The sequence below is a fragment of the Camellia sinensis genome, chromosome 3 (genome assembly GCF_055761805.1).
Source record: "Camellia sinensis isolate YWXY chromosome 3, ASM5576180v1, whole genome shotgun sequence".
Lineage (NCBI taxonomy): Eukaryota > Viridiplantae > Streptophyta > Magnoliopsida > Ericales > Theaceae > Camellia > Camellia sinensis.
The window spans coordinates 45,821,345-45,829,746 of NC_138963.1; the positions used below are offsets into that span (position 1 = coordinate 45,821,345).

General features: G+C 34.0%; 1 long non-coding RNA gene across 1 annotated transcript; it reads left to right on the forward strand.

Moving 5' to 3' along the window:
- Positions 1-2,427: 2,427 nt before the first annotated feature.
- Positions 2,428-3,259, forward strand: LOC114306466 (uncharacterized). The gene is made up of 3 exons (XR_003644690.2): positions 2,428-2,629; positions 2,732-2,815; positions 3,179-3,259. It is a non-coding gene; the product is annotated as an uncharacterized LOC114306466 (long non-coding RNA).
- The last annotated feature ends 5,143 nt before the right edge of the window (positions 3,260-8,402 follow it).

The following is an 8,402-nucleotide window of genomic DNA, read 5'->3' on the forward strand; positions in this document are numbered from 1 at the left end:
AAAACTCTTAAGTGACTTACAGATGGTTTTGTGCCACGCCAAGCTTCAATCGGAGTTCGATTCATGACTGCCCTTGTGGGAGAAAGATTCAATAAATAAACTGATGTTGCCACAGCTTCAGCCCAAAATCCGTTCGAAAGTCCCTTTGCTTGTAACATGCTTCTTGCCATCTCCACAACAGTTCGATTCTTTCACTCGGCGACGCCATTTTGTTCTGGAGTGTAAGGAGTTGTCAACTCCCTTTGAATGCCATTTTCTTCACAAAAAAGATCAAAATCTTTGGATAAAAATTCTCCACCTCTATCAGTGCGAAGAACTTTGATGCAAAATCCACTTTGCTTTTCAACTTTAGCTTTGAAGTGTTTAAATTTCTCAAAGGCTTCAGATTTGTTTTCCAAAAAATAAACCCAACTCATGCGACTATAATCATCGGTAAATAGCAAGAAATAACGACTTCCACCAAAAGATTTAGTTTGCATAGGCCCACATAAATCAGCATGAATTAATTCGAGACACGTTGAAGCTCTCCAGGCCTTTCCAACTGGAAATGACTTTCTAGTTTGTTTCCCATAGATGCATCCTTCACATAATTCAATGGAACCAATTTTCGGTAGTCCAAAAACCATACCTTTTTCTTTTAGCAATTTCAGACCCTTGATGTTGAGATGCCTGTATCGCAAATGCCATAGCTTCGAGTCATCTTTTCCACTAGCGGCAAAGACAAAATTCTCCATGCTTGAAACTTCCAATGGGAACATTTTGTTTTGAGTCATGTTGATATTGATCAACGTATGGCCTGAGTGCTTGTCTCTAATAACACATGCATCATTATCAAATGAGATGGAATATCCAGCAGCCATTAATTGCCCAACACTTAGCAAATTATATCCTAAATTAGGTACAAATTGAACATTATGCAAGAACTTTATGTTACCATGGGTAGTTTTAATGCTCACTGTACCTTTCCCTTCAACTTGCATTTCTTTGGCATTTCCCAGCTGCACCTTCAACTTCTGCGTCTCATCAAGCTCTTTGAACAAGGATTTCATCCCCGTCATATGATTCGAACAGCCGCTGTCTATGAACCACACATCGCTTGACGTATTGTTAGGATCAAAATGAGTCATAAAAAGCTTACTACTTTCTTCATTTTTCGCTGCATAATTCACTTGCTGATCTTTGTACCAACAATCAGCTTTTATATGACCATACCTCTTACAATGATAGCATTGAACACCATTCTTGTAGTTTCTTTGCTCACCGGACTGCCGTTGCCCATCGAAGCAACCTTTGCCTCTCCCGTTACCATGACCATACCCACGACCACGACCACGGAATCCTCCTCTTCCACGGCCTCTACTTGTCGAACTGTCACCTTCTGCAGCTTTGGTGACTATGTCCTTCACTTGAAATGCCTTTTCTTCATTCTTTTCAAGTGATCGATTAATTCTTGTCTCATGTGCTTGCAAGGACCCCATCAGTTCATCAAAGGAAAAAACTGACAAATCCTTAGATTCTTCTATGGCAGCCACAACGTGATCAAACTTTGGAGTCAAGCTTCTCAGTACCTTTGCAACAACCGTTTCATCAGAAATCTTCTCGCCATACGATCGCATTTGATTGACTATTGTCATGACCTGAGACAAAAAATCAGCAATTGATTCTCCATTCTTCATGTACAAGGTTTCAAAGTCACGCTGTAGTGATTGCAATTTCACCACGATAACTTTTGAATCACCTTGAAACTCCTTCTGCAGAGTTGACCAAGCTTGCTTCGATGTGGTTGCCGCTGCAATTCGTGAGAAGATGCTGTCATGAACAGCCTGCTGAATAATCACCAACGCCTTCGAATCTTTCTTCTTATTCTCCTTCAATCTTGTTTCTTCATCAGGATCTGCGTAGCCTTGTTCTACCAAATCCCAAAGATCTTGAGATTTGAATAGGGTCATCATTCGGATACTCCAGAATCCATAGCCTTCTCCCTTAAAGACAGGGATGAGTGGTTGTGCAGCACTCATTGCATTGCCGTTGTTGGCCATTGGTTTTTCCTCTCAGGTGTTTCACTCAACTCACGTGTTTACCCTCTCTTCTCGCTCTCTCAACAATGCTCTGATACCAAATTTGTTGGAGATAAAAAAAAAATAACACTGAAAACAGAGGCAAAAAACCAGAAAAACAGAGGCGAAGAAATATATAAAAACTGAACTGTTGGGTCCTCTTCTTCTAATTTAAATGCTGAAGCAAATGTGCCTATATATAGGCTTACAACGAAACAGAATTTTATGTACCACTAAGGCACTAACTTAGACCACTACAGCCACAAGCATAATATCAGCAACAACTACCCAATTGACTAAACAAACTCAGTAAAATATGGACACTACTAACAACCTGAAAAGACCAAGTCAGACTTTGAATCATTCTTCAACAGCATTCACCCTAATGCTCTCGAATATACATCTTTCGGGAAGCCAAATCCTTCTGTATTCAGGAATGCTGAAACTGTACTGATGGAAACCGTGCCTTCTTCATATCAGTCAGCAAATATGTAACTGGTGGAAATCATGTTTTTAGAACCCTGTACATGATAGGAGATAATCCTTCAGTTGACATCAAAGGTGCAAAGCAGGTTGGTATCTCTAGAATGAATGAAAAATTATTTGTTGACTGCTTCATTTACATAAAGAAATTTGAGGGTTTTTTGGAATGGAGTTCATGTTTTGCATTTCAGGCTGGACATCCTTGGTTTTCCATTCTGACAAGGACCGGGGTTTTTAAGGGAAAGGAAAATCATGCTGAGCATCCAGCGGATCTGGTTGGTGAACTAACCCTATTGTTGCTTAGTACATTTGCTTCCCAAACATGAATCACTTTATTTGGTTTAGTTTTCAAAATTTGTTTTTGTTTTTTTTGTTTTTTTTTTCTGCTGCAAAAAATAGAAACTAGTTTGACGAAAATAAACATAAGAAAGATATTTTTATTTTTTTTTTCCGCATAAAAAAAGAGAACCATATGAAAATGATTCTTTTTTTATATTTTATTTCATGTTATTTACCAAACTAGTTTTTAGTTTTTCGAAAAAAGAAAAAGAAAAAACAAATCAGATTGGGCATAGTACTTTTTAGCTTAAGTTCATTAATTTATTTATAAGCTAAAGTTGGATATGTTGCCTGTGCAGGTTGTTGACACTGTTGAAGAGGCAGTGGACTATATCTTCAGAAAGGAGGGCATGTAAATTTACTCTTTTCTTTTTCTTTTTTCCTTTTTTGCTACTCTTGGTCACACAGGAGTTGGAGGAGTTAATTATTTGGTGTACAAGAGAGAATAGTCACGAATAATTCCCATTCTATGAAATAAAGGTGAACTAGCAAGCATTTGTTCGGAGTCATTGGACTGCAAATTTAGCTTAAGATCGCAGTGCATTGTGTTTTCGTAGCTAGTAGAACATAAGTAATTCGTAATTGATGATTTATTATTATTATTATTATTATTATTATTATTATTATTATTATTATTATTATTATTATTATTATTATTATTATTTATTTATTTATTTTTTATTTATCATTTATCAAAAGATGATTTTTCCTTCTTCCTTTTATAGGAAACTGAAAGTGCAAACACCCATAAGTTCAACGTCTTAGTTAAACCTCAATTTAAATATACTAATATATCCAAATTAGTCAAACACCCAACATATTTATATACATGTTTTATATCGGAGAAAATGAGCCTAAGGTCCCACTCTCATTTTTAGTAATGAGAGAGGCTCACAATTGTGACGTCTAAAGTCTCTCACCTATTTCCATGTATCTCAACCATCCAATTTTGGTTTAGTTTTACACTTTTCCATGCCAACTTTCAAAAAACCCCCTCTTTCTCTACACACACCTATATATACACAATTTTTTTGCTCATTTTTCTCGGTGGAGAATCGGTTTCATGTCGGTAGTTCTAGAGGCGAGCAAAGACAGTTCTTCGGTGACGGACCTGAATTCTCCTTTGGTGAGAATAGTGGCTCTTGTCGAAGATGGTAACGTCAGCCATCTGTAATCTGCAACAGGGCTCGAAGTCATGGTCCACATAGTAAGTATCATAGAGCAAAGTAACTTCAATTTCATACTGTTATTGTTGTTTTTGTCAATTTCGACGAGAGTTTGTTTCGTTTCGGCTTTAGATTTCGATTTATTTGACTTCTTGTTGTTACCTGATGAACCTTTATGCAATGCGGAGATTATTATAGTAAATAATACCTGAAAATACTTGTAAAATTCTAAAGATGCAAATTTGGAAAAATTTCTCTGGTTTGGTTAAAACAATTTTCTCTGGTTTAAATTGTGAACAAACACAGAGAAATTTGTGGTTCGGTTAAAAATTTTCTAGTTTGGTTAAAACAAATTTTTCTGGTTTAAAATTGTGAATAAGCATGGAAAAAATTGTGAACAAAGATGTTTGGTTTATTTTTTAGAACTTGTTTTTTGAATTTTTTTTTTTTTTTGAAAAATTAGTAACTAGTTTGAGGTTCTTTCTCTTGTTAATGTTGAGTTTTTTTCTCTGTGAAGAAATTCTCTAGGAAGAAATTTCCAGAATTTCTCTGGAGAGAATTTCTCTAGAGAGTGGGAAGTCCAATGAAATTTTAAGAATTTTTCTGGATCAAATTTTCTATAGATCAATGTTGAGGGACCTTAAATATTATGAAAATATTGGAGTTCTTTATGCTATAAAATCTTAATATCAGGGACCCTAAAAAAAATCCCTTTTATATTGTTTAGCTTTAGAAAAATGCTTCATTCACACAATTTTCTCCTCAACAATCTCTACAAATGAGGCGGTAAGACATAATATAAGTTTTATACCAATTGGAGTGCAAAATTTTACTTGCCACCTCATTTGTTGAGGAGAAAAATTGTGTGGGTGTAGGATTGTTGTTAACTTTATTATGAACATAAATTATGTATTACTGTTTAGTTCGGTTAAAAAAGTCACTCAAATCATTAAATTGATTTTTTATTTTTATTTTTATGAAATATGAAAAAAAAAATTATATTAATAATTTGTTTAGAAAGTGATTTATTATTATTTTTAATTAAAATAAAAGGTGAAAAAAATTAAACTAATTTGGAATGATTTTTTTGACATTTTATAAATAAAAAAGAAGAAGAAGAAAGTACAGGATGTATGAAGAATAGGAAGAACTTTTGTCTTCTTGACTTTTTAATTTTTTAATTATATTAGCCACTTTCCAAACACTAAATGATATTCTAATCATATAGGAAAACTTAGAATTTTTTATTTTTGTTTTTGGATGAACTTGGAAATAAATATAGGGTAAACTATCAAGGGTTTTTTTGGTGAAACCCCCCATTTTCGGACTTTTTATTAGGGTAATGGATAACTCAATCAATTTTCTTTCAAAAAGCCCCTAACTAGGAGATGCTTGCCTCAATAAGGACATTCTATAATTTATCTTTTTTTTGTATTTTTATTTATATTTATTTTTATGGCAATATTGCCCTTCTATATATATATATATATATATATATCATATATTTGAAATCTGAGTTGATATATAGTATACGGATCTGCGACAATTTGCGAAATTAGGAACGCAATCTGCGAAATCAATCAAGACGATCTCCAGATCTGAAGATCTCACAGCCAAAGATCTCTCTCTTGGTCAACAATAGACGATCTCGTCGCCGACGATCAACACTCTCAATTAAACGAGAGTTTACATTTCAAATATGTACAAATCTGTATCAGATTTTGAGAATTTCATTGAAATTTGTGAGTGTTGATTGAGTTTTAGAGGTTTTTCTTCTCAATCAGGTATGTTAATTAATTATTATTTTTGTTTGTTTGTTTTTGTTTTTGATTTATTTTTGTTGTGTTTGATCTGATTTTGTTTGAGAGAATAAGAGTAAAATTTTACTCTGGTTCTATGTGTTCTGTTTTTTGTTTGAAAGAATGAGAGTAAAATTTTACTCTGGTATGTACTCTGTTTTTATTTGATAAAATGAAAGTAAAATTTTACTCTGGTATGTGTTATGTTTTTACTTGATAAAATGAGAGTAAAATTTTACTATGGTGTTAGAATAACAGTAAAATTTTACTCTGGTATTCTATACTTCTGTTATTTGTGTTTTGGATTTGTAGTGACAATAAAATTTTGCTTTGATAATGACAGTAAAATTTTAATTTGATAGTGACAGTAAAATTTTACTTTGATTGACAACAAATTTTTACTGTTAATTGATTGCAGATTTGAAAAATGATTCCAGCTCTTATGTTGTTATACAAGTATGGTGATCGTATCATTGTGTTCAAGTGCACGTTGAAGGATTTAACTGATTTCTTAAGTTGTAAATTGAAGAAGTTTGACAGCAGTGGTTGCCTACTGTTATCGTACTGTTTACCCGGACATTCGCAATGCATGATTGATGATGATTCTGATTTTCAGAATATGTTGTCGCTTGTTTATCCCCTTGGTGTTTACCGAGTTGATGTGACTATTACTGAAATAAGCATTTCAAATGAAAAACATGAAGTTAGAGAATCGGGGGACGCTAGAGGATCCAACATTACTGATGATGAAATGGATTTACTCCCTATGTTTTGTCAACATGAAGAAATGACTTTGTTGTGTTGTGGATGGGTGAATGGAATTACTCATGTAGGTCAAAGATTTATTGGAGGTGCAAAGGATTTTCGGACTGCATTATGTAAATATGCCATTAAGATAGGATTTGAGTTTGTGTATGTGAAGAATGAGAAGTGTCAGGTCACTGTTATGTGTTCAATGCGGGAGTCCAAAGGTTGTTTATGGTGAGTACATACATCTCTAGAGAGTGATAATAATTTTTTCTACATTAAGACTCTACAGGATGTGTAACACCCTCAAAATAATACATAATACCCAACATTTAGACATGCATTGATACAAAAGAAATCAGTCATTTCTATTCATCAGAGTAATTCTTACAACTGTATTACATGTTAACAACAAAAGCAAATGTCCTATGGGCTTACAGCTTTCCAAGTTAACACTTGGTTACAAAAAGAAGAGTACTAACTCAATACATATTAAGCCCTTGGCTTGAATTTACATGTAATACATCAAAATAAACAAAAAGAGTCTTCAACTCTCATCATCATCCAAGCTATGTCCTTGGAGGTGGCATACTACCTGTACCTGAAAATAATGTCCCATAAAGGGTGAGCCAACGCTCAGTAGAGATATACTAAACACCGTATGAGCAATGACTAAGATATTAGCAATTAATAAATGTTCAGTTTCCATAAACCAATTCATAACCCATTTCCATTTCACTTCAGTTTCCATTTCTTACCAATTTCACAATTTACATCAACGGCTCAGAACCTGGCCAACCACTTACATGAGACAATAACTCATATTAAACATTTCCCATTTTTTTACAATAGATAAACATACTAGTTGTATCAACATCTCAACAGATAAGCATACAAGCTGTATCCACATTTCAACAAATATGCATATTAGCTATATCAACGCTTCCAATGACAAGCATATGAGTTGTATCAACACTTCCAAAGATAAGCATATGAGTTATATCAACACATTATCTGACAAACATATGAGCTGTATCAGTGGAGTCCATCCCCTATCTCCTCTCAAACACCATCCGGTTTAGAGGTCCATCCCCTATCTTCCCCTAAACTGTGGAGTACATCCCCTATCTCCTCCCACACGCGCAATGTATATACACATAGGTCATACACACAATCAATCAATACATAACGTTAATGTATTTTATCAACCGTCATACTCTATGACATATCCAATTGATTAGTTTTAGTTTGCCTAATCATTATGCATTGTCTACAACAATCAAAACTACCCTCCACCGGTAGTCCAAGCAATTATTTCTAAACAGATAATAAAAGCTCCAACAGATAAAATATCAATGTTTTCAAAAGTGAGCGATTTATAAATCTAACTCTACTATTCAACCACATAATGAGTCAATTTCATTATTTCCATCTCAATTCCATATAGCTACAATTTTCCCAAATTAATTATACCAATTAATTTCAAACAACAAATTAGGGCTTTTACCCCCAACCCTTAATATCAACCCAAAGGTTCCAATATCACCAACCAACAACTATATCATCATTTTGAAACTCAAAATACATATTATGAGCCCAAAATCACAAAACCCTCTTTAATACATTTTGAAACCCTAAGTCCCAAAATCAACCATTTAAACAATAAGCTCAAAATCTATGTTAAAACCCATAAGAGTGAGTAGGAATCCCTACCTCAAATTCGGAGCTCAAGGGAAGAAGATGACGAAACTCAACGTGCTTCAAAACTCGAAATTTTCGGATCAAGGTAAAGCCCCCGACGATCAACCCAA